General features: G+C 33.1%; 1 protein-coding gene across 1 annotated transcript in view; it reads left to right on the top strand.

Annotated features, from left to right (window-relative positions):
* Positions 1 to 19,098, top strand: part of GRID2 (glutamate ionotropic receptor delta type subunit 2) — a 1,419,162-nt gene that overhangs the window by 469,449 nt on the left and 930,615 nt on the right. The window lies entirely within an intron of this gene.

The following is a 19,098-nucleotide window of genomic DNA, read 5'->3' as shown; positions in this document are numbered from 1 at the left end:
ACCTGGGCAGTCCATTTCCACTGCCCATGCCCAAACAGGTATACAATAAAAATTATTTTGTCCCTTTTAATACTGCATGATACTGCATAGTTTTAGTATATATGGACATTTATAAATATATATATGTGTGTATATACATATATATACACACATATATATGTATATATATATACACACACATATATATATGAGCATATATATTTTTTACTGGTTTTTATGCTGTCAAATGTGCCAATGTTTTCATTCTGGTTTGTTTTACTTGTCTTCCCCTGTTCTTCTAATTATTTTATAGTTGTGCTTTAAAAAGAAATAGACTTTATTTTTTAAAGCAGTTTTAAATTCACAGCAAAATTGAGAAAAAAATACAGCGGTCTCATATATCCCATTCCTCCCCCCATAGATACAGCCTCCCCCACTGTCATCATCCCCTGCCAAGTGGTATATTTATTACAGTTGATGAACCTATATTGATACATCATTATCATCCAAATTCCATATCATCCAAATCACCCAAATATCCAAATTCCATATTTAAGTTTCACTGTTGTTGTTGTTGTACATTGTAGGGGTTTTGACAAAAGTATAATGGCATGTATTCATTATCTAGTGTCATACAGAATTGTTTGTCCTAAAAATCTTTTTTGTTGTGTTTTTTAATGTTAAAATCTTTACTCTATTTGGTATATTTCATAATCAGTGTTGTTGCAAGAGAATCCAATGATACTCCTTTAGGGAAGAGTCCATTGCACATTTATCATATAATTAATCCTGTATCTACTGCATTGAAAAGCTATCATTTCCATACATTAAGTTTCCAATATATGCTTGGATCTACTTGTGGGCTCCCTATTCTTTTTCCCACCTCTATATTTTAATTCTTCTGAGAATGCCATACTGTGTTGGTAATAATAGCTTTACAACAAGTTTTCAAATCAAGTAGAGAAACTGTTTCCATAGTATTTCTCCCTTTGGGAAAATAGCTGCCACATTCTTTCTTATTTGTGTTACAAAGTGAATGTTAACATTCTAATCCCATTACATACACACATACACACACAAACTCATTGATATTTTGTTTGGATTGATTTAAAATTAAACATTACTTTGGAGAATTGGCATTTTATGATGTTAAGTCTTCCTGCTCTGATATTTTGGGTATTGTCAACATTAATGAGATTGAAGTGATTTTCCTTTATTAATGCATGTAAGTTATAAAACACTATTTGCATAGGTCTACACACACATATTCATACAAATGCCATATCTTTGATTTGTATGTTTTTACCTTTGTTTTGGATGAGTCATTGGAAAGTTATATATATATATATATTTTTTTTCATGTCATCTGAAAAATAAAAGGTATTTTTAGTTCTTCTTTTTCAACTCTTAGTTTATTTTCTTGAATTGTTGGATTTGATAAAATTTGTTCCGTGTTAAATGGTCATCAAAATGTAGCATTCCTATCTTGATTATTATGTTTTTGGCAGTGCTTTTATGATTTTGGAATTTAACATGAGTTTTGTGCAGGATTTTAAGAAATAATCACATATAAAATGTTTATTCATTTTTTCTAATCTATTTTAGAGTATTATAATTATGAATAGTCACTGAATTGTATTCAGTATATACTCAAAGTATATTATACATTTTAATGATTTAACTTATTGCTTCGATAAATATATATTCTGGGAATTCTTAATATTGAACTACTCTTGCATTTGTGGTTTTAATTTCTTTGGCCATGTTGCATTATTATAATGGAGTGCTGGAATGTATTTATACTATTTTATTTACAATTTTTCATCTATTTTTATGTATATTGGCCTATAAGTATTTTTTTTTTCTATTTTATTTCATGTTGTTATTAGGGCTTTGCTAGCTTTGTAATAATTTAGGATGCTTTCCATCATTTGTTTTATATTTGAGTAACTATCGATGGGCTCACCTATTTCTTAAAAGTTAGTTAGAACCTTCTGTGAAACTACTGAGAATAATTTTGACTGCTTGCCATTGATTTTGATAGATTTCCCCTTTTTGTTTACTTTTCCATAGTTTGTAACCTCCATATTCACTCCTTGTCGCCTTTGCCTCCAATAATTTTTGAGCAACATTTTTACTTTCCAAAAGGCTTTTACATTTGTTTTTATTTTTTTGTACATAGAATATAACTGAAAATAAGTAATTGTGGAATTATTTAAAGCATATCTATAACTAGATATGCAGTTGTTTTTCTAAATGTTTGGTGGTCATAAAAACCATAAGATTCTATGAATCAATATTCTGTGAATAGCATTTGAAAGATGTTGAATTTTTATGAAAATCAGGTAATTATACTTTTTATTTAAGAAGTGAGATAATGTATTCAAGAAAAGATTGTGGCTATATCACACTCTCTTATAGCTCCTATATCTGGGAATTTTTGTTTCATCATTTTATGTTTGATACAGAATAATAATAACAGCTTTATCTTCTTTTAGAAATATACCTTTCACAATTGCAAACTTCATGTTATTTGTGTGTGTGTATACATATATTTTTTCTTTTTTTGTGGACTCTTCTGGGCTTTATGTACCAAGTTACCTGAACACATTATCACCATTTTCCCCTCTCTTTAACAGTTTTTTTTTTAACATCCACCTGATATCATCATCCTTTTATTTCCATTCTATCATTTGCATTTTTTAGGTGTGATCTTATAAATAGCAAATGGCTTGATTTTGACTTTGAAACCAATTTGCATCTTTATTTTTAATAATGTTGCTTACATTTGTGTTTATTGGAAAACAATTGTTTTTTTTTTCCTTTCATCATATTTTATAAAACATTTTTGTCTTGTCCTTTTATTGATTTATCACATTTATTTTTAATTATTCTCATTCTAACAGTTATACTTAAATCTGGATTTTTCTACCTGTCTGCTTGTCTATCAAAATGAAAAAAATCACTGTCCCCCCACCAAGATGTTTGAAATGCTTACTTTACTTATCAAGATAAAATCTTTAGATTCCTTGATCCTGACTCTCTGTCTTCTGTTACTGAGCCCTGTTAAATAGTTTTCAATTATAGCTTCAAACTATTATTAGGTCTTCCTAGAAACTTTTAGTTATGTGTTCTATGAACTCTTAATATTTATGTTACAGATTTCAGTCACATCCTCATTAGTTCATATTTAACTAGAAATGATAGGGGTGCCTTGCTTTCTCAGTCAGTAGAGCATGAGACTCTTGATCTCGAGGTTGTAAAGTCGAGCTCCATGTTGGGTGTAGAGATTACTTAAAAATAAAATCCTTTAGATATTATATCAGATGTATGACTTACTACTCTTGTATCCATCCTCTTTCTTTATCTTAATCTAATCTTTGTGTGGTGGAAATAGACCTGCATTAATTATCTTAAATAGGGGATAAAGATGGTATATTTCATGCATTCATTGTATGTAAAAAATGTTTATATTTTACCCTTTTATGAAAGTGATAACTTGGCTGGTGTGCTGAGTAAGTTTCATTTTCCCTTATGAATACCCCCTACACTTTTTCCTCCTTACTCTGGACCACGGAAAGCTGTACATCAATAAGATTTTGCTCTTTGGCTTCCTGAAGGGTTTTGCCAAGGAAAGAACAGGAAGTCGGGTATAAGTCTTCTCTAACCTCCATCCTTGTTGAGGTTACTGTGGTCTGGATAAGTCTTTTAACTGAACATTGTAGTGTCTATCATGAAGCCCTCTTCATACAGCACTGTCTTCCTGGATTCAAGAAACTACTCTTCCATCAATCCTTCAGACCTGAGAGGTAACCCTGCCGTAGGTACTGAACTACCCATTGTAATTTTTCCTACATTCCGCCCACCCTTTTAAAAGTAGTCTCTTCATTAAAACTTGTATCATTTGAGTGTATCATTTTATTCTTGCTTGAACCCTGAGTGATATAGCTGTGTGTAAGAATCTTCTTATAGACCTTGCTGTTGGGGTCTGCTGGTGAATTGCTAGGCAAGAGAAAATAGTTAGAACAAGCACAGTGAATAGACTCCCAGGCTGTCGGGAACCTTTGTGTTGAAGAGTGGAGGAGAAGGAACACAAGAAGTGTTCTGGTTTCTGGAGGTCAAGGGGTGAAGGAGCAGCTTTAGCCTGGCACCATAATTCTTCTCTGCTGTTACAAAAACAGAATAGGGGAGCAGTCACCTGAGGGCGTTCATCCAAGTTGTATATCTAGTCGCTAGCCACTTCTCTTGGCAGCCATGAGATTGAAGGTCTTCAATTTGGGCTCTGCTGAATGGCAACCCTCCTCATAGTGTTTCTTGTAGTGCCTGTTCCCACACTCTCTTCCTGAAAGGCTCTTAGGGCTATTATAGCACACTACCCCAAGATGGGTGACTTAAAACAGCAGAACTTTATCGTCGCATGGTTCTGGGGAAAAGATATGAAACAGAGATATGAAAGAAATGAAATAGAGTGTCTGCAAGGCCACACTTCTTTCAAAGCCTGTAGAAATGGATTTTTCTTTGCATCTTTCAGCCCCTGGTAGCCTCAAGCGTTCCTTAGCTTGTGGGAGTATCAATCCATCCTCTGCCTTAACTTCATTTGGCTGAGCTCCTTCTGTGTCTATCTTAACATGGTGCTACCCTCTCTGTATGTGTTTATGTCCCAATTTCCCTCTTCTTATAAGCATACCATATTTGATGAGGGCCTGCCCTAATGACCTTATCTTAACTTGATAACATCAGCAAAGATCTTATTTCCAAATAAGGCCATATTTACAGGCAGGAGGGATTAGATCTTCAACATGTCTTTTTGACAGACACGGTGCAACTCGTAACACTTGGCTTATTTCATTTCTTTGTAGACATATGCTTTTATTGTTTATTAAATATATCATATGGGAAACTATTCTGTTTATTTTTAAGGTAACATATTTTCTTTCAGAATGAGTTTCAGTTGGAGATAAACATTAATAATTTTTACATAAGCACAAAATACTTCTAGTTTTTAGGATTTAACATTATAGCAGATTCTAGTACTGGCATTTATGAGGTGAATGGCACATTATTTATATTGTATTTTAGAAGAAAAAAGCTGCAGAAGATATTATTGATAGTTACATCGTAAAATTAAAAAAATAAAGGGTTACTAGGTGATTTTATATATGGGTACCCAGTCTCACAATAATAGCGAAGTTTAAGATAGGAATTTTAATAAAGTGTTTTTCTTTTGTGTAAAATTGCTTACTTGATTAGCATTCTACTATTAAGACTACTGTAATTATGTATTCTCTAGCCATAAGTTAAATGAGAATTGGGAAACTGAGAACCCAAATTTCCAGGTATCATGTAACTTAATTAATATATCAGGATTGCTTTGTGAGTTTGCAAAGGCATCCACAATTAGGGAAGTACTTATAGTTTATTCATAACTGTCCTAGGTGATGTCTGCTTTGTAAATAGGCTAGAGCCTAAATTTAATAACTTAATTTAATAACAATTTTAGCCTCACTGTTACTAGGGCAGCAGTTAGCATTTACAATGAAAAACTGATGGGAATAATAATTTACATTACTCAACTTTATTTGCTTATTTTTTCTTGCTTAAACTCCATTGCTAATACTAATACTAGCTAATATTTCTTCTGACTTTATTATGTACCAAAGCTATTCTAAGCTTTACATGTATTAGCCTTATACTCTAAAACTAGTGTCTGCGATACGTACCATTGCTATCCCCATTTTACACACTATGACACTGAGAAACACAGGTGTGAAGAAATGTGCTCACGTTTACACTGCTAATAAGTACTGAGTTACAGTCTTTTTAAACTATGTTGTCATACCTTTTTTTACCAGACTGTTGTGTGACTTTTGGCATGTCTTTTTATCTTCACGGGCCCTAACTAATTCACTTTTACAAAAATAAAGAAAGGAAAGGAATGGATTGAAGTGACATTTTTCATTTTTCCAATGACCAAAGCTTCTCTTTTGGATGTGAATAGAAATTCTAGAAAACAATGAACTGTGGTCACTTACATTTGGGAAATATAGACATCCTTCTCTGAGATTCTCAGTGCACGTTAGCATCAAATCTGAGAATTTCTAGAGCAAAAACATTTGTTTCATTTAAAGTTTTCACAAACTTATTGAACTAAAACATTTAAAAAGGAATGCCATACTGCCATATGCCTATTAGAATGGCTAAAATCCAGGGCGCCTGGGTGGTGGGTCGGTTGAGCATCAGACTTCAGCTCAGGTCCTGATCTCACGTTTAGGGGAAGTTTGAGCACTGAGTCTGCTCTGTGCTGACAGCTCAGATCCTGGAGCCTGCTTTGGATTCTGTGTCTCCCTCTCTCTCTGCCCCTCCCCCACTCACACTCTATCTCTAAATAAATAAATATATAAACAAACAAACATTAAAAAAAAAAAAAAAAAGAATGGCTAAAATCCAGGACACTGACAACAGCAAACACTGGGGAGGATGAGGAAAAACACGAGTTATTATTCATTGCTGGTAGGAATGCAAAATGGTATAGCCACTTTCAGTTTCGTACAAAACTAAACACATCTTACCAGTTGGGCTACTTGGTATTTATTTACTCAGAGGAGTTGAACATTTTTGTCCACACAAAAACCTGCCCAAGATATGCTCTATTCATAAAGCCAAAACCTACGAGCAACCTAGATGTCTCTTAAGAAAAGAAGGGATGAGCAAACTGTGGCACATCCAGACAATGGGATATTTTTCAGCACCAACAAAAGAGTTATCACGCCACGCAAAGATGTAGAAGAACCTTAAATACAAATTATTCAGTGGAAAAAAAAGCCAGTCTGAAACAGCTACATACTATATGATTCCAACCGTATGACATTCTGGATATTCAAAGCTATGGAGATAGTAAAAACAGTAATTGGTTGCCATGGGTTGAGGAGAGGACAGATGAACAGGAAGAGCCCAGAGGATATTTAGGGCAGTGGAAATACTCTTATGGAACTATAATTATAGGTTCACGTTATTGTACATTTGTCCAATTCCATTGAATATATGACACTAAGAAATGAAATATAATGTAAACTATGGACTTAGGGCAATTACGATGTGGTAATATAGGTTTAACAGCTGTAACAAATGTTTAACTCTGGTGAGGAATATTAATAATTGGGGAGGCATGTATGCATTTGTATGGGGAGGGATTATATAGGAAAACTCAATACCATCTGCTTAATTTTGCTGTGAACCTAAAACTGCTCTAAGAAGAGTCTGTTTTAAAAAAAATCAGATAAATCTCATTTTCTCCACTTGGGGGTCGTGTATAAATAACCTATAAAACAATAAATTTTAATATATTTTGAGAACACAGCTTAGAAAATCCTGAATTTAGACCTCTAAAGTTCTAAAATCTTTAACAATCTAATTGCCTGGTATTTTATTATTATTATTATTTTTATCTGGTTTAAAAGAAGATAATTTCCTCTTATTGACAACCTCTAGAGTTCATCCATATGTAATTTTTTGGAGCTTCAAGTTTCCAAATTTTCTCTGTTGTTTTCTTTTCAATCCTGCATATGATGTATGAGATTCTCCTCTTCTTCTTAGACACACACACATACACACACACACACACACACACACACACACACACACACACATGCACAAATATGCACACAGTACGGATCAAAACAAAGTTATTCTTATCATTTTAAGGGAGACCATTCACTCTCTATGAAACTAATGGATGATTTAACATTCAGTTTTATGTAAGGTCTTTGAAGAACTAGAAACTCTCTTCCTACATAAAGAATTTTTATATGCAAATATTGGAGACTTGTTGGTTATGTTGCTCTTATCTATATTAAAGGATTATATTAACTGAAGCAATGCAACAATAAAATTATTTCACCTGTTACTCCAAACTTGAGTTGGTGCTCTTCTGTTGAACTCCATAATACCTTATACTGACACCCTTCTTAGTATGTATCTTTTTTTAATAATTGGCATTTATTTGTGTGTCTCCGCTATTGGACTATATAATTTTCTTTACATCAAGTAAGGTATCTTATTTTTTGTTTATATTTAGCCCTAAGCATAATGACTAAGACCAAACAAATACAAAAGAGCCTGTCTTGTATACCCACATATAGTCTAAGATAGTAATAATCATTATTATTTGGGTAGCATTTTATAATTTATGAAATAATTTTACTTGGAATATTTTGTTTGATCTTTCAAATATTTTTCATTTTTGCAGATAAGGAAACAAAGTCTTAAGGGACATTAAATGACTAATTCAAATGGGGGGAGTCATTCTTGAAATTGAAGTTGAAAGATGTATGATATTGAGCTAAGCGGAGAGCAAAGGCAGTCATTTTAGAAAGGACAATAAGCATGAATAAAGGTATATAAATGAACATAACTGATATGTGTTGTGAGACATGAGTTGTTTGGATACAGTAAGAAATTTAAAAGCAATGTATCAACTATTTATTATCTATGGAGTCAATTATCCTTTTTCTCTTGCCATTATAATGGCTCACTTTTTTGCATATACACCCAATATAGTTCTGCATTTCAGGTTATATGGCTATATCCCAATGTAAATGACCCCTTAAGCATTTAAGATATTTCACTTGATCACTTTGATTTCAGTCGATCCTGACAAAACTCAAATTTTGAGACAAGACGTTGTAACCCGAATGTTCATCAAATGGATAATATATGAAAATTTAATACAAATAATAAAAGCTGTAACATTATAAAAGAAAAAGAACGCACTAGCAAAAAAAAGTGGTCATGAGACGTGGGGCAATCACTATATACATTCTATATAGTACAAAATTATTACTATATATACTATATTTACTACATATGATATAAATATTACATATTACTATATGGTAATAGTGTATATTGTAATTACTAAATATACAAAAATTGTATTACTGTTTATTTTTTAATTTTTTTTTTTATTTTTGAGAGAGAGAGCGTTTTTTTATTATTGAGAGAGGGACAGAGAGAGAGGAGACACAGAATCTGAAGCAGACTTCCAGCTCTGAGCTGTTAGTGTAGAGCCCAGTGCAGGGCTCAAACCCACATGGACTGTGAGATCATGACCTGAGCCAAAGTCAGATGCTTAACCGACTGAGCCCCCAGGTGCCCCCCAAAATTGCATTACTAAATATATAATTTACCATATATATACACAAAGGTCTAATTACTAATTTTAAATTACTACATATACACAAAACTATATATATGAAAATTATATATATATATATATATATATATATATATATATATATACACGAAATTTATACACACACACACACACACACACATATATATATACACAAAAACCCTAAAATTATAAATGAAAGGATACACTGATAAGATATATTATAAATGAGTACACTGACAGAAGTAATGAAATAGGAAAGAGAATCTGCATGGAAACTATATTATTGTAGCTCCAAATTCTCTTTAAAAGAGAATTTTCTGCCTTGTACTTTTAACTTTTACAGATTTTATGTGTGCATGTGTCCATATATATGTATGTGTGTGTTATTGTGTGGACAGCAGCTTAAAAATACTATATTAAAATTAGGGGCGGCCGAATAATAATTCCCATATGTCCATATCTAATCCTTAAAACCTGTGAACATGGTGCCCAAATATAAAGAGGCTTTGCAGATATAATTAAATTAGGGATCTTGCTCAGAGTATCTGGGAGGGCAGAATGCAATCACAAGGATCTCTACAAAGAGACAAAAGTGTCAGAGAAATTTGAAGATATGGAACAGCTTGTTGAAGGAAATGGCCCTGAGCCAAGAAATTTAGGTGATCTTAGATGCTGGAAAAAGTAAGGAAACAGATTCTCCTCTAGAGTGTCTAGAAGGAATACAGCTCTACTAACACATTGGTTGTAGAACCATAAGTCCCATTTTGGATTTCTGGCCTCTGGCACTGTAAGATAATATATTTTTGTTGTTTTATGCCATAAATTTTGTAGCTATTTGTTACAGCATCAGTAGAAAAGTAACGTAGATATCAGGGGCCCCTGGGTGGCTCAGTCAGTTGAGCATCAGTTTGGCTTGAGTTTGGCTCAGGTTAGGATCCCATGGTTGGTGAGTTTAAGCCCTGTGTGTGCTGTATGCTGTGTGCTGACAGTGTGGAGCCTGCTTGGGATTCTCTCCCTCTGCCCCTCCCCTGCTCATGCATATGCTGTCTCTCTCTCTCTCTCTCTCTCTTTCTCTCTTTCTCTCTCTCTCTAAATTAAAATAAACATTAAAAAAATAAAACTAATGTAAGTAACAGATATTTCATTTGCAACCATAAGATATAAAGTCAAATAATTTTTTTTTTTTTTAAATTTGGCCATAAGATCAGCAGAGACAGTTATACTGCTTGTAAACATTTTACCAGAATAAGTTTAGAATATCAATAAACACTTGTAAGGGATGAACAATTTAAGAAGTGAAATTATGTAATTGTGAAATTTCGTTAAATGATTTGATTCTTCCATTGTGGAAAAAAACCTTAAACTGAAAGAAAGACCAAACTCTTAGCATTTTCTTTCCTTTTTTTTTTTTTTTTTTCTTTTAGAGAGCACACACAAGCCGGGGAGGGGCAAAGGAGGAGAGAGAGACAGAGTGAGGGGGGAGAGAGAGAGACACACTCCCAAGCAGGCTCCATGTTCAGCACAGAGCCCCACACAGGGCTCAATCCCACTATCTTGGGATAAGGACCAGAGGAAATCAAGAGTCCAAAGCTCAACTAAGTGAACCACCCAGGTGCCTCAAACTCAGCATTTTCTTACTGCTGTATTTTTATAAACCTTAAATTTATAAACAGGGCCAGAGTCCTGTAAAACTAAAGGATCAATGTACTCAAAATAACTGAAATGTTAGGTTCTATCTCAGTCCACCTTACACAAACTATACTTTTGAGATCACAGATCATATAATCTATAGGTACACTAACCCAACAAAATGCACACATGCTAATAAGAGGTACAATTTTGCAAATGATTATGAAGTTGTGTTTACTCTTTCACTCTCACCTTGGCCAACACTTAGAAACTGATATTCTCAGTTGGATAGAAAAAAGATATTTTCAGACATTATATTATTCTAGAATATATGAGAGAAAAGACGTGAGTCACTCAAAAGATATATTAGTTGAGAGCATTTTGGCCAAATAAATTTACAAGTCAAATAGAATGTCAAAGTGAATTTTCCTTAATTTCAGCAGCATTTTGCAAATGTGTCCCATGTAATATGATTGCAGAAATAGCTTCATCATCATTTCACCCAGGAATCATGCTCTGCCAAATATAAAGCACTGTTAAATTGTACCTTTAAAAATATTACATTGTATTAATATGTTCTCATTCATGCCCTTTAGGATGAATATTTTGAGAGATAGCATTCATTAGTACTTAGAATTAAGAAGTGTTAGTTTTCATGGCTAAGACTTTGAGCCAATATGTGAATTAAAATAAATCTTAATTGGACCTTGGAAGTATAAAAGTAATCAGCAATAAATTAGAACTGCATAAATAATTCTGAGGTAATCTACTCTCAAATAACAATACTGTAAATTTACTATAGAGAAGTACCGAATAAAATTTGTTGAAATCCACTCTAATCCGAATATCAGTTTAGTGCATACTCATAATACATGCAGTAGTTTATGAAATATAATATTGAATATGCAATTAACAATTATGGAATTCTTTTCAAAGGATATTGATTAGCTCCCTGAGCTATTTCAAGAAGTCTCAGATTCTTAGATTTGAAGGAAACTCCAAAATGTGTCTTCTAGTCTAAATTACAACATTCTCTTTGGCAATATTCCTGATAAATGCCCATTCAGCCCTAGTTTAAGCATATTCATGAATAATCTCTTTTTTTAATCCAGTATTGGCCAATTGTACAAAAATAGTACAAAACGGGGTACTATCTTGAAATTGCTTTTATTTCAAGCTCAAGAGAGGTTGAATGCAAGAAGTGTATTTAGGTCAAATAGAAATTATGACCGGTTTGCTGGAAATAATTTTCATTTAGTTAATGTTTAGAATATTTGTATTCTATAATATATTAATTATGCTAGAGTCCTAGAAATTTATATAAAAGAAATAGAGATATGCCCAAATATTAATGTATTAAAGATGCTCACCACAAATTACAAATTGGAAATTAGTAATTACAAATTAGAAAAACATAAATATTTAAACATAGAGGATGGTTATAGAAATTAGGCCTTATCTATACCTGAGAATACTATATATACATTATTAATTTTCCAGAGATACATAATAAAATATGAGGAGGCTTATGTTAAAGCAAATTAGAAATGCTAAAAACTATTAATGCTACATGTTAATAACATTAAAAATTATAATATATAATCAAAATGTCATTTATCACTGTGTGTGCACATGTGCATATAGACTATATATAAATATATATGTCTATGTATATATATATATAGACACAGTCAGTGGTTGATATAATGAAAGTGTCATGAAGTACATTAAACTAGTAACAACAGAAATCAAAGCAGTTATTTCTGTAATAGTTATGTTTTTTTTAATTTTTCCTATGCACATTTTACTATTTTTTTCAGATTGCTTAAATTAATCATACATCAGTTTTTAGTATTTTCCTTCCATTTTTAGTGCAACTTAGGAGGATGCCAATTAAAAATAAGCAAATATGTTTTCCTAGTAATGTGATGAAACAATACTGATATGTCTACTGCAGATAATTCTTTGCTATTTACAGAAGGACCAATGGGACAATTCTACTCTACCCAACAAAATCATCTTAAACTAAGCCCAAGAGTAGGAAAAACAAGTACATCAAAACAATGTGTGTTTGTGTGTGCATGTTTGGCTTCTTTTTCTATGTTGCCCCTTCAATGTACCCATGAGAAATCAAATATGAGAGGAAACATTTCTGTGATATTTTGTACTCTGCCTTCCTTTACCTCATTCCTTGTGATGTATTTTGTTCACTACATTATCATAGTTACGTCACCTTACTGTTGGAGGTATTTTCTACCTAATCCCATTTATTGTCCCTTGCATTTTATTCTTCCTTGCATCTATAATGTAGTTTATGTTGTAAATATTTATTAAAACTTATATCGTCAGGTGTGGTAAAGACTATATTTAATAATACCTATATATAGTTCCCATTTGACACATAGTAGGTCTTCAATAAATGATGATTCTTTTCTGTTTTCTTTTTCAAATATATATACACACAATATTTTATTTGATTGAAACTGAGAAATTTATTTATAAACCTTTAATATTAAACAATTTAATCAACATTAATATGACTTTATGTTTTAATTGTGAATGATTGCTTAAAATATTTAATATCAAGTTTAATACTTGTTTTAACAGTAGAAATTTGAATGCCACTCATGTCTCTAAAAGAGCTTATAATTTTTTTGAAAATTTGTTAATTCATGTTATGGTCTTCTAATTTGATAGAATTAAAGTTTTGTCATCGTCTGCAAATTTAAAGAAAGATCTCCTTTAAATATATGAGTCCTGGGTGCCTGGGTGGCTTGGTCGGCTAAGCAACTGACATCAGCTCAGGTCATGATCTCACAGTTTGTGAGTTCGAGCCCTGCACCGGGCTCTGTGCTGACAGCTCAGAGCGTGGAGCCTGCTTCCGATTCTGTGTCTTCCTCTGTCTCTACCCCCTCCCTTCCCCTGCTCATGCTGTCTCTGTCTCTGTCTTTTCACATTGGCAGTATCTGGTACTCTGTGGACTTTGAAAGTCAAGAGGCAATTGCAGATAAACAAGACTATTTATGAACCTGATTCATAGACCTATGAATTCTTACCAAGGTAGGAAAATGATCATTGGAAGAACAGTGGTAATAGTTATTTTTCTAGCCAAAAGCTTATATTTAGATAGTTTTATATTATAGGTTTCTCTGGAGCAGGAATCAATATTTAGAATAAATTAGAGTGCACATAGTTACTTAACCAAAAGTTACTTAACCAGAAGTATCTATCTTTTCCAGTGTTCAACTGCCCCTAAAAACTTCAACACAACTTCTAAAAAGTAACTTTTTCTAACTAGACATGTAGATTTCTTCTATATATCTTTTAAATTAAAAAATTAATATTTTATATTTTCCCCATATTTATTTATTTCGCCTCCAGGGTGCATTAATTGGAAAAGGATAATTCTGTGGTTCTATACATTTCATTCCTAAATTCTATGTTTTTAAAACCTCCCATTATTACTAGTAAAATAATTGCTTCCACTACTATTCTTTTTTGTATTTTGTATGTTTCCTATACATGTAAACATTATGTAATGGAAAGCAGATTATTTAACCTTTAATTCAACACCACAACATTGAGATAAACTGAAATTTATATGGAATCATTAATCTCCAGATTTACTTATGTGACACCAAATATCCAGATATTTGTTAAAAGCAAATTCACTTGGTTTTATCCTTTTCTCTAGAGGTCAAGGATTATATCGACATAGCTAAAGAGTGAGTCAAGAAATTTGACCTAGGTGATTTTTTTTCATAACCCCATACCAATTGGAGTAATTAACTTTTAGAATATCATTATATTTTAATAAAATATAAACTACAACAACTAATATGTTGGCAATAAAGACCAATCACATTTAAATTGAAGAGATATTGAGAAATGCTAGTATCATTAAACAAATGCTCAATAAAATTTTAAAAGCTATGAAGAGTTAAATAGCTTAAAATAGTGAAGCCCTTTTTTCTGGGTAAATGCATTTTTAAAAACTGGTTTTAATCTATCTAGCTCAGTCATCTTAGAGGAGTGGTCATCTGCCCAATTTTCACAAAAATATGCATCCCATATAAATAAATCCCAGTTTGTTTGATGCTAGAATATTCTATATCCTAAAAACAACACATACCAACAAGCCTTCAGCTTGGAATATCTGTACAATCTTTATGTGAACTCTACTGAAATTTTTTTTAACAATAACTTATTATGTAGTCTGATTTTCAGATCAATATGTTTTTATCATGTAACAATCAGCATTTTCCTAAGAAGTAGAAGTGGTTATTCATTATCAATAAGTGATAACATGTTAGTTTAGACATTTAAAAATAAGTAAGTTTGATTTAGCATTGGAACATAGATCATAAAATACTTTTACATAGTGAAAATAATCCACCAAATCAGATAAATCAAAAACAATATAGCAAAGTCAATGAAAAAAATCTTTTCATGGGAGTGCTGTTATTTGGTTGTAGAAACTCTCTTCCCTGAAAAATGGAGAGGTGTTTGAATTTGAAGATTAGAATCAAAAGGATGTAAACATAAATATAGAAATGAAAAGTCAAGTACATTTTAATTATGGCATTGCTACTGTGATTTCATATGAAATATTTCAATAGAAATTATCAATTTAGAATAACACCTCTATTTTAATGAGACAACTTCATGTGGTGATTTTTGTTTTCTTATCCAAGTGGAATTATATATAGTGATAAGATCACTACCATCAGATGAATGAAAACTTGACTTATGCTTTGTAGATACATGACTCTTCATAAATAATCTTGTAGACTGAGATAGAAAGTGTCTATAATTCTGGCAGTTTGACATTCCCATTCATTCCAACAACATGTTGACATATATTTAATTTGTTACTTCTTGAAGGTGTTGCTTGAAGTTCCCTTTTACTTGACAGGTGCCTGACAGTTCGGCCTCACTCAGAGTTTAACAAAATGGAAAAAAAAATGCATTATCTATACTCCGGTGGACCAACCATTTTGTGACTTTGATAATGTCCAGGACTAAACTTGGTTTCTTTTAGATATCGATTAAGGTCCACTTTGTTTGGTTGGTTGGTTGTTTTTGGCTTTTTTAGATTTGTGTATATACATTTAGCTTTCCATTTGGGCTCTTTTTTGAAATGGTTCTCAAACCATAACTGATGGTTAAAATATGGACATATGAAGGGAATTCAATAAAAATGTAACTCCTGGGGGCTCAGTCGGTTAAGCGTTGACTCTGGTTTTCGGCTCAGGTCATGATCTCACAGTTGGTGGGCTCCAGCCCTGCATCAGGCTCTGTGCTAACAGCCTCTCTCCCTCTCTCTCTGCCCCCTGTGCTCTCAAAATATAGAAATAAATTTAAGGGGCGCCTGGGTGGCTCAGTCGGTTGAGCGTCCGACTTCGGCTCAGGTCATGATCTCACAGTCTGTGGGTTCGAGCCCCGCATCAGGCTGTGTGCTGACCACTTGCTCAAAGCCTGGAGCCTGCTTCGGATTCTGTGTCTCCTTTCTCTGCCCCTCCTCTGCTCACACTTTGTCTCACTCTGTTTCTCAAAAATAAATAAACGTAAAAAAAAAATAAACTTAAAAACATACAATTTCTGGTTCCTCACCATTTATATATTTTAGCAAGATGCAAAATATTTAATATTCATAATACAAATCATGCTTTTAATGTCTGGCATCTTTGACAAATAATTTTGAATGTTTTCTGGTTTTGAATACATATTTGCACTCATGTATGTTTCTCAGACTATTCCTCATAGTTATTCATTATAATGGATATATATATATATACACACTTTTAAAGATAGGAACATATGATTTTGTTTAAGGAACAGGCAGAAGCTTATATGTCAGGGTTCCTAAGAAAAAGTAATTGATGTCAAACTTGATTTCTAAAGGAGACATTTTTTGGTGAAAATCTGTTGACCTCATCATTATCTACGTGATATGTACAAAATACTTGGTGTCACATTGAATGATTCTTTGTAACTGATCACACCATATATCTCTAATGTAATTAATCTCCCACCTTTACCCTGAGTATTCTCTCTTTCTATTCATTGATCCTTTGATGGTATAAAAAGAACCAGTCCCAGAAATTTGTCTCTGTTTTTCTCTATCTGAAAAAAAAATGCCTTCTATTTTTAGAGGATCTAACCCAAAGTTCATGAAGCATTTTCCTGATACCTTCACCTTTTAGTGCAGCACTTCACTTGTTATTCCTCTATTCCTGGGGGCATATTTTATCTTATTGTCTTTTGTTATTGCTACTTGATCTATAGATAAAGACTTATTTTACTTTTCATATATGTAATAGTCAGAGGCCCATTAGAAGGCAGAAACCATACAGCAATTTTGAACAGGGAAAGTTTAATATAAAGAATAAAAGAGACACAATAGAGTATTGCAGTAATGAAGGACTAGCTAGTAATAATGAAATAGAACTCTATAAAATATGGGAAAGTAGATATAAAGAGTAACCATTGCCTCTAGAGCTGAGGTGTTGCACCCAAGAAAGAACTTCCCCAACCCTGGCAGGACTGCCATCTAGACTTCATTTGAGAGGCAGCCATGGCTCACCTGATGGTGGATAAGTTACTGAGGTACTACCCTAGCAGATTTTGCTAAAAATCTTCCGTCTGAAGTACTAAAAAAACACTCATAAGGAAGATCCTAACCAACACCACTCTTCTGCAAAACCATCCAAGGAGGCACCAAAAGAAGTTGATTGCCAATGCCATCTGAGAGGGCAATGGAAAAATCCACCCACATGGAAATGTTGGACATTGTTATTCATGGCAGAGAAACCCAAGCCAATGCTGGAGTTGCCTGTTCACAGGGAGCTACCTCACAGGCAGTGCTCCATTACAAAGTCACCCTAGGGTGTTCTGGATGAAGCTATCTAAAGGGAAATTCCAAGCATTGGAACTAATTTTAAAGCCACCAGGAGTGACAGAGGAAGCTTCTGGTTGTTGGGTGCCACTGGCCATCTTGTACTGTAGGAGCAAGGCACTGGAGAAACTGAACACTGCAGAGTCTGATGAGAAGAGCACACCATTACCAAAAAGAGAAAACGCTTCTTCCTGCGTTGTCCCTCTTCGGCCATCTATTGACTAAGCTTTAAAAATATGGATGTTGACAAAGGAGAAATACTTTTAGAGCCTTTCTAAATTACTGAAGGACAGACAATGGAGAGTTTCAAACAATGTATTTGAAACTAGCACAATATACTTCTTAATAACCCTGAACAAATCAGAATTTCCGGAAATTTCCAGAAATAGCATCATTCCATTCATTTCATGCCCCAGGATATAGTGGTTTACATACAAATGATAATCAGAAGCATCTCGACTAAAGTTGCTGCTTTTACCCATTATGTTCTTATAAATATGATGCAAATTCTATCTCTGGTATTTTATGTGCAAAAATATATGTCATCAGCATCAAAGACAACTATATTTATATAGGCAACTATATTTATATAAGCATACCATAATTTTGCCTTAGATTGTACATAAACTTGTATGTGCATGTATAAGTGTATGTAAGTCTATATCTGATTAATAAGACTGACCAATATCCAAAGTAACCCAGTGAGCCTGCTGAAAGTTAGAAGAAAGCTATTTTAAACCTCAGAAACGTAAATGACAAGTCTTGATATCAGCTAGTTAAAATAGTTTTCCAGAGGAACTTTTGCACTGTTGGTGGGAATGCAAACTGGCGCAGCCAATCTGGAAAACAGCATGGAGGTTCCTCAAAAAATTAAAAATAGAGCAACCCTATGACCCAGCAATTACACTACTAGGTATTTATCCAAAGGATACAAAAATGCTGAATCAAAGGGGCATATGCACCCCAGTGTTTACAGCAGTGCTATCAACAATAGCCAAATTATGGAAAAAGCCCAAGTGTCCATCGACTGATGAATGTATGAATGTGTGTGTGTGTGTGTGCGTGTGTGTGTATAGTATATATAATGGAATGTTACCTGGTGATTAAAAAGAATGAAATCTTGCCATTTGCAACAACATGGATGGAATTAGAGTGTATTTTGCTAAGCAAAGTCAGTCAGTCAGAGGAAAAGATAAATATCTGATGATTTCACTTGTGGAATTTAAGAAATAAAATAAATGAACATAGGGGAAGGGAAAGAAAAATAAGTTAAAAACAGAGACAGAGATAAACTATTAGAGACTCTTACAGAGAATAAACAGGGTTTCTGGAGGGGAGGTAGATGGGGGCATGAACAGAATGGGTGATGGGCATTAAGGAGGGCACTTGTTGGGATGAGCAGTGGGTGTTATATGTAAGT

This window comes from Acinonyx jubatus, chromosome B1 (genome assembly GCF_027475565.1).
Source record: "Acinonyx jubatus isolate Ajub_Pintada_27869175 chromosome B1, VMU_Ajub_asm_v1.0, whole genome shotgun sequence".
In the NCBI taxonomy this organism is placed as follows: domain Eukaryota; kingdom Metazoa; phylum Chordata; class Mammalia; order Carnivora; family Felidae; genus Acinonyx; species Acinonyx jubatus.
Note: the sequence above shows the minus strand (reverse complement) of the source record. Positions and strands in the feature narration are given on the sequence as shown.